Source organism: Electrophorus electricus, chromosome 5 (genome assembly GCF_041902795.1).
Source record: "Electrophorus electricus isolate QZ-2024a chromosome 5, ASM4190279v1, whole genome shotgun sequence".
Taxonomy (NCBI): domain Eukaryota; kingdom Metazoa; phylum Chordata; class Actinopteri; order Gymnotiformes; family Gymnotidae; genus Electrophorus; species Electrophorus electricus.
Window position 1 is genome coordinate 1597501 of NC_137501.1, and position 8962 is coordinate 1606462.

Below are 8962 nucleotides of genomic sequence, written 5' to 3' on the forward strand. Positions count from 1 at the left end.
TATTACAGACCTAATATATTTCTGCAGAGCTAAACTATTACTACAGACCTGACCTCTTACTGCAGACCTAATCTATTACTACAGACCTGACCTCTTACTGCAGACCTAATCTATTACTACAGACCTGACTTCTTACGACAGACCTAACCTTACTGCAGACCTGACATCTTTCTACAGACCTAATCTTTTACTACAGACCTGACTTCTTACTACAGACCTAACCTCTTACTGCAGACCTAACCTATTACTACAAACCTGACCTCTTACTACAGACCTAATCTATTACTACAGACCTGACCTCTTACTACAGACCTAATCTATTACTTCAGACCTAACCTCTTACTGCAGACCTAATCTATTACTACAGACCTGACCTTTCTACAGACCTGACCTCTTACTACAGACCTGACCTCTTACTACAGACCTAACCTCTTACTACAGACCTAATCTTTTACTACAGACCTAATCTATTACTACAGACCTGACCTCTTTACTACAGACCTAATCTATTACTACAGAGCTAACCTCTTACTGCAGACCTAATCTATTACTCTTAAACTGTATGCTTCTAATTTGGTTATTATGAGACATATTATTGTTATCATGATATGTATCAGTACAGTAACTACTGTGACATATTCAATTTCCATATTAGCACTAATGTGAAAGGTTCAGACCCAGCAGGGCCTTGGAGTTAAAAACCAACCAAAACCCCAGAACGTCTTCTCTCCCATCCTGAACAGCAGTGAGAATGAGCCCAGGCCTCTATAACCAGCACCAGTTGTGCTGGAGTTTCTTCAGACTTCAGCGCCTTAGCACTGGCACTTCTGTCCCAGTACAGCCACTGAGTGGCAGTCTGATTCAGGCCTTGGCAGAGAGCTCTGGTCTCAACCCTCTCCAGACCTCCAGAGCTCCAGACCTCAGACCTCCAGTCTCCAGTTCTCCAGACCTCAGACCTCCAGTCTCCAGACCTCCAGACCTCAGCCCTCCAGTCTCCAGTCCTCCAGACCTCAGACCTCCAGTCTCCAGTCCTCCAGACCTCAGACCTCCAGGTTTCCAGACCTCTAGATCTCAGACCTCCAGGTCTCCAGACCTCCAGGCCTCTGTCTCATGTCCAGGACAAGCTGCAGCCCATCACAGCAGAGCCAAGCAAACCCTTCAGAGGCTTGTGGTCAGCCAAGTCCTCTAACTCAAACCCCGGGAGTGTAGATTCAGGGACAGATGATCAGGGACCAGGGCTACTAGCAAAATCCTTTACAAACATGTTACTTCTACCTTTGGAGGAGGTGTGTTTATAATTGGCTGGGAGTTGTGTTTATGTGGGAGTTCTACTTCATTTATGTGGCCAAAAGTCCTGTTTACATGGCCAAAATTTCTATATATGTAGCTGAGATTTCCTTTATGTAGCTGAGAATTCTGTAATATGGCTGAGAGTTATGTTACGTGTCTTAGAGTTCTGGTATGTAGCTGAGAGTACTGATATGTAGCTGAAAGTTCCGTTATGCAGCTGAGAGTTCTGGTATGTGACTCAGAGTTCTGTTTATGATGTTGCATTCAGTTCTAACTGTTAGATGATACATTCCATGAAAATTAGAAAATCACAGCCATACATTCTGAAAAACAGGACAACATGTGAGGACGCACTTTTAAATGCAGCTGAAATATTCTGTATACAGTGATAACCCGAATGGAGTTTATATGAATCCAATCTGAAATGCCATGACTGCTCCCAACTGGAAAAAAGCTTTTAAATTCATTGGAACAAGAGCCAGAAGGCACCAGAACGGTGGCACACGAGGCACCAAATCTCAAAGTAGTCATGGTCCAACCCCAGCAGATCCGGAGTTACTGCAGCCATTCCAGTGTGTCTGTACTGCACATTCACATACCACCATTAAACCTTGAATGCGCAGGACACATTAAACCTTTAAACGCGCACAACACATTAAACCTTTAAACAAGCACGACACATTAAATCTTTAACACGCACAACACATTAAACCTTTAAACATGCACGACACATTAAACCTTTAAACGCATGCGACATATTAAACCTTTAAACGCATATGACATATTAAACCTTTAAACACAAACAACTGGTTCATGGGTCCACAATCTCATGACTGTCTGATAATTATGAACCTTTCAGATGTTTCAAAGTAGCTACTGAATCATTCAGTGTCTTCTGAATAATAGATTTAAGATTAATAAACCAAAAATAAGACTGGGGATTAAGAGATTAACTCACTTGGAGATTGAGAGGTTATTATCTCACCTGGAGACTGAGAGGTTATCTCACCAGTCTGTAGGTACATGCCTGTATCCTTTACAGTTCTTTAAGATTTTAGATCATAAATCATATTCTGTACATTTTCAAGAATATTTAAAATATAGTTGGTAAGACTTTGATTTTTTAGGTACTTGAGAACTTGATGCAGAAACAAATGAGGTGCGTCCAGTCCGCACAAACACACAGCAAACGTTTCATTCCTGTGCTGTTATTTGCTCGGTAACGGGGACGAGCTCAATACTTTCCGTCGGCTTTTCGGTGAAGTGGATCAGAACTGTGGTGCTGTTCAGTGCTCTTTTTTCAAAACAGTTCCGTTCCAGACAGAAACAGGATCCTGATGGGGCCACATTGCATGGGAAATGAAAACAGTCTGGGTGCAGATCCAGACGGTGAAGCTGTCGTGATCTTGGGAACTGGAGCATGCAGAGAGTACAGTTTAGGATTAGGTGCTTGTATGCCTGCGTGTGCAGTCGGGAAGGCAGGTAATTACGTCCGTCTGTCTGTCTGTCTGCCTGTCTGTCTGCCTGTATGAATATCAAGATGCACTGGTAAATGTTCAATGTCTGCTTGTTATTGTCTTAACACAAACACCCCCACACAATCACAGAATTATCAGAAACCGAGGCACAAGACACACAGACAATAGTTTTGAGATGCATTTAAACACTCCCGAGTGCAAGCTCCATCTTTCTATGTCCACTGCCGCTGACGTATGTGCCCATGCATACCAGCTTCTGATCTCACTGCACTGGGTGTTTGACAGTCTCCTCACACACACTCGCTCAGAAACCCCCAACACACACACACACACACACACACACATGCGCGCACGTACGTGCACGTGTGTGCACGCATGTGCCTGAAACGCAGAAAAGGCCACGTGCTTCGTAATTGAGAAAAATGAAAGAGCAGCTCAGCGAATGGCTGACACGGCAGAGAATGGGGAATTCATTAGATCTCCACTTCCTGCTCTAAATGAGAGGGTGTTTGAAATGTCTCCTTGCTGAAATCTACAAATTCTAATTAAAAAAAAAAAACCTAATGAGAACGTTGCCTGGCCAGGCTGCATACATTTCATCCGTATACACACAGACACACCACCTGAGAGAGAGAGAGAGAGAGAGAGAGAGAGAGAGAGAGAGAGAGAGAGAGAGAGAGAGAGAGAGAGAGAGAGAGAGAGAGAGAGAGACAGACGATTGTGAGGGCGGGCACAGGGAGGTGAAATCCCTCTTCATGTCTAGTGGGATTGGAAAGAGAGACTCTGATCTTGGGTTCTGGAGGGGAACGTCCCCTCAGCCTGGTCCAGCCTGGAGCACCAACATGAGACAACGTGACACAGAAAAGACGCAGTTGCACCTGGAGACTGAGGCGCGTACCTGTTTGAGATCACCAGGGGACAGAGTGATCAGGTGACCGAGCTTAGAGGTGATAGTGGCAGATAGGGTAGGAAACTCTCTCTCTCTCTCCCACTTCTTACCTCCCTTAACTCTCAGCGTCCCAGCCTTTCTCTCTCCTCTGCTGTGTCTATACGCAACTGCACCCTTTTTCACTCTTTTCTTACAATAACCGTCTGTCTTTTACGAGCTCTTCTTTCTCCTCAGCTGTGCACTCTTACACGCACTACTTACCACATAGGGTTAGCAGAAGCACGGTATCCTGGTCTTTGTGTATGGCTGCAGGGCAGGGTGGGTGTGGGTGTGTGTGGGGGTGTGTGTGTGTGTGGGGGGGGGGGACGCTTAGGGAGTAGGGCAAACTATTGTGATAAATTAGGTCGCTGGTAGATGGCAGGCACGTGCACTTCATCTTCCTCAGCTGACCTTGGTCTTATAAGCGATAATAAAACACAGTGCAGTCACTCCTGAAATTGGTTGGCTCAATAGCACACAGACACATGCATGAGGGCGTCTTCTCCCTTTAATTGAAATGATTATAGCGTAAAATAAAATCAATTTAACCATATTTGCGGTAGTTTTTATAAGTATGATGGGTTCTGCTGGAATGCAATCGTTGGGTTTTATAGGGAAATCTCGGTAGGATTCGTTGCTCTGCGGTCTCTGCATGCATAATTGTCCGCGACGGAGAAACGAGTCTCACCTGACATACTCACGAGCTGTGTGGTGATCTTAAAATTCTCCATGTACCATCTGATTACTGCCAAGAAAAAAAAAAAAACCACACTTGTAAGGAAGATGCAACAAAACCAGAAATCATTGTGACTAGAATGAGCACTTAGCGGACTTACGTCGCAAACCTCCGGCAGAAGGCCTCGGCACCACTGGGCCTGTCTCGTACTGTAGTTCTGTTAGATGCATTACACTAAACTAGTTTATATTGTTCAAATAATCGATGTCTTTGACGGTTAGCAGAAGCAGCCAGTCGTGAAGCAAATACAGAGTGCCTGGGAAGAGCAGGCACGCGTGCCAGAACTAGACTCTCTGGAACAGGCTACACGCTCGCGCTCTAATAGCGCGGCGGTACAGCACGTGTCTCGGGGGACGTATCCTGATTGTGCATCGCACAGAAAGTCCCCGGTCAAATCTTGCAATGCGGGGCGGCGTCGTAATGGCACGTGCGAAAACAAAAAACGGCTCTAGCCTACTTTCCGCTGTCACATTTTTCTCGCGTGGACCGGAACACCCCGGAATAAAAGAGCAAGGCCAGCATGTACAGCGCGCTCACCGCCATGCACGAGGGGAACAGAAACGCCGTGTGGCGAGGAAGTATTTTTAGAACCCTGTTATTATCACGCGCTATATTAGGTATGCACGTCAAAATCGTTTGTCATGAGCCCGTTTCTCAGACAGATAAAGGCTGTAAAAACAAGAAAGTAATGACTGTAATACTGTGGGCAGTTATTTTATGGCGCATTTGGCTAAGCCAAATGAGAAAATTTGTTTTAAAAAATAGTGCTGTTATTTCAAAAACTGAATGTTTTTTTTTTTTGCTTTAAGGTAATTTAGCCACAATAATAAGGCCATAGAAATGATGCATAAATATAATAATACAAGTAGTATTGCGTGTGCGCCTGCATGCGGATTCAAACAAACAATAGGCGTTAATTACCAGTGCTCTCTGGCTCTCTCTCTCTCTCTCTCTCTCTCTCTCTCTCTCTCTCTCACACACACACACACACACACACACACACACACACACACACACACACACACACACACACACAAAAACAAACACACCTTACACTAGGGCTGTCAGAACAAAATGGGCCACTTCAGTTTGGACATTAAAAACCAATATTAGTTCAAATGGAAAACAGAAGTGCTCCCCTCTGTTTACACATATGCTGACCAGTCTCATGCCAGAGCATGTTGTATCTCTGTAAGGTCATCTCACCCAAACACCTGACACACAAAGTCAGAAAAACAATGCAACTATAAAACCCTCCAGATACACCGGCGGAGGAAGTTCCATGCACGTGTTTTCCAACTTGGTTCAAAGTTGGAGTCTCCTATTCCTCCATGCTAATCTCACCAGTGCAATCATCATAACAGAATAGAGCACCACCTCTCACCTCCACCTAGAGCACCACCTCTCACCTCCAACTAGAGCACCACCTCTCACCTCCACCTAGAGCACCACCTCTCACCTCCACCTAGAGCACCACCCTTCACATCCACCTAGAGTACCATTCTTCCAACACTCATGAGGAAAGTGAGATCTAGTAAATGTATCTTTAGGCCAAAAACATTCCTCCTGTCTAATTATTATTATTATTATTATTATTATTACAAAACAGTCTGTCAGGGTATGCCAAACACTTGCAGAATTCTGAGTTAAGTTTATGTTGGTTCAGAGGTAGGTTTATTTATTTATGTAGGTTATTTATTCATTTTATTTAAAACACATTGTATGGGCACAATGATTAATGAAGTGGCAGTTTCCTGAGTGAATAACAAACAAACAACAAAAAAGTGCTATCAGTCTGTGTGTGTGTGTGTGTGTGTGTGTGTGTGTGTGTGTGTGTGTGTGGTATGGGACTCTGGGTTGATGGTTTATCTGTGTGTGTGTGTGGTGTGGTTCTCTGGGTTGATGATTTAGCTGTGTGTGTGTGTGTGGTACTCTGGGTTGATGGTTTGGCTGTGTGTGAATGTGTGTGTGGGTGTGTTGTGGTGTGTTGTGGTGTGTGTTGATGGGGTTAGTTGTGTGTGTGTGTGTGTGTGTGTGTGTGTGTGTGTGTGTGTGTGTGTGTGTGTGTGTTGATGGTGTGGGACTCTGGGTTTATGGTTTAGCTGTGTGTGTGTGTGTGTGTGTGTGTGTGGTGTGGGACTCTGGGTTTATGGTTTAGCTGTGTGTGTGTGTGTGTGTGTGTGTGTGTGTGTGTGTGTGTGTGTGTGTGTGTGGGACTCTGGGTTGGTAGTTTATCTGTGCATGTGTGTGTTTGGGGACTATAAGGTTACCACTGCTGCTTAAGAGATGGCACTGGGTCAGTGACTGCTGCTTGGGAGGTCAAATTGAGAAAAAGTCCACAGAGACGAGAAGAATACTGATTGAGAAGAAAGTGTGTGTGTGTGTGTGTGTGTGTGTGTGTGTGAGAGAGAGAGAGAGAGAGAGAGAGAGAGAGAGAGAGAGAGAGAAAGGAAGAAGGATGTGTCTATATGAGAAAGAAGGGAGCATTTCTCTGTGTAAGTGTGTGAGAGAGAGACAGAGGAAGAAGGATGTGTATATATGAGTGGGAGCATTTCTGTGTGTGTGTGTGAGAGCGAGAGAGAGAGAGAGAGAGAGAGAGAGGTGTGTACACGTGTGAGAGATGAGAGAAAGAGATGAATACTGAGTATGGATGGGTACTTATTTCTGGCACAGAAATGAGGCTCGCTGATGTTCTCTATTGCCTGTCTCCCCCTCCCTCAGCAGCTCAAACCCTGCTGCCTGCGCTCAGATCAGTGTGTCCTTGGTCCCAGCTCAGATCCCACACTAGTGCGGAGCGAAAAACTAATCCCAGGCCAGTTCTTGCCGACCTCCTTTCAGTATGACTGATGCTAAATGTGACTCTTGGTACATTTACCTTGTAGTCACCTGTCTCTGGGTTTAGAATAAGGGTAAGAGAAAATCTTTAGTGATCCACTTTTATTAAGGCTGGTTTTAATGTGCGGTTGGACGCTGGTGGTGTTTAATGGTGTAGAGAGAAACTGAAGGAGAGGGAGAGATACCTGAGAATCATCATGACAATATCAGAGAGCAGGTAGTTTTTTTTTTTTTTTTTAATCAGCCAGGACATTCTGCACTTCTTTAACTTTAAGCCTAGCTGAGGAGCTCTCACTTCTCTCTCTGTGTCGGAGTGGTTCTCTGAAATATTCATCTTATAAATATTTCAGTCGTGTCTAATAAAAACCTCTCTCTTCATTAACACTCTGCCTGGGCATCTCATTGATCATACTTTCTGTTTCATGTCGTGAATATTCTTTCTTTCTTCATCCTAGTCTCTCTTGCTCTCCCGGTTCAGATGAATGCAGCGACGTCTAATGACACAACAGTTACAAGTTGCATTACTGCCAAAAAACAAGCAACACCAACACAAGTACAAAATTACAGATTAATTAAAAAAAAAAGATTTTTGTTAAATAAATGTTGCGTTGCTTTATTGATAATCCCACAACATGTCTCACCTTGCGCTGCTTGCGTGGAGTTGAAGGACCCCCCCCCCGCTACTACAGACCACAAACTCAGAGGAGGTGGTGGTGTTTAGAACCGCTCAGATTTCTGACCTAGTTGTGTCTGGGCCTCTCGGTTAGGGCATCAGGGAGAACTCATGCCGTAATTTCCCAGGCCCTGGTTGGCTCCTCTCAGCCTGCACTTTTCTGTAATGTTCTCTTTGTATTCAGTGGTGCTTGGTTGCGCAATCTCAGATCTGGGTGGGCCGAAAGGTGTAATTGTAGACAACTCTACAACAAGAAATGTTTTTTGATTTTAGATTGTTTTTTTGAGTCTGAGTCATTGGTTGCTTGAGACTGATTAATTGAAAGGATGGGTAGTTGTCTTGGGTCTCAGGACCAGCTGGGTGGGGGGGGGGGGGGGTTCCTTCCTTTTTTTTCTCTCTCTCTTCCATGCCATGCCTCCAAAAACTCCAAACCCCAAAACTCAGTTGAGTGCTTTGCTGGCAAATAACTGTATGATGTTTCTGTTGTGTTCTGCACAGTTGCTTTGTCCTATTCTCTGTCATTTTTGGAGTAACTGTTTCTTGTGTGCTGGTCTCTCTCTCTCTCTCTCTCTCTCTCTCTCTCTCTCTCTCTCTCTCTCTCTCTCTCTATCTCTCTCTCTCTCTCAAATTCAATTCAGTTTAATCCAGTAAACTTTACTGGTCATTTTTAGCCACAACACAGCCAAAGAATCACTGACATTAGAAGATGAAGAGATGAAGTGTCAGTTTCAATTAGAAAAAGATTTAGTTTGATTAAATAACACAAGTGGCACTGAGCTATAAAGAGGCTGAAACGGAGTGAGAAGCATCAAAATTCGAGTCTACAATTAAACCGAATCAAAATAACCTCTTTTTTGTTCAGCTCCTGTGCGCATGCGTGTGGAAGGGGCCTTATTTCTGGCGCAATAAGGCCTGTTTTACGGCAGCCGCGAGCGCTCGTTCATGAACGTGATCTTGTACACCAGCCGCGCGCGTCACTTGTCTCCGCAGTAGTCACGTGTGCGCGAGCCTCAAAAATATGC

General features: G+C 44.5%; 1 long non-coding RNA gene across 1 annotated transcript; it reads right to left on the reverse strand.

The window, feature by feature from the left end:
* Positions 1-1575: 1575 nt before the first annotated feature.
* On the reverse strand, positions 1576-5006 carry LOC145657988 (uncharacterized). The gene is made up of 3 exons (XR_014123914.1): positions 4533-5006; positions 4385-4441; positions 1576-2814 (listed from the first exon to the last, which is right to left on the reverse strand). It is a non-coding gene; the product is annotated as an uncharacterized LOC145657988 (long non-coding RNA).
* Between the last annotated feature and the right edge of the window lie 3956 nt (positions 5007-8962).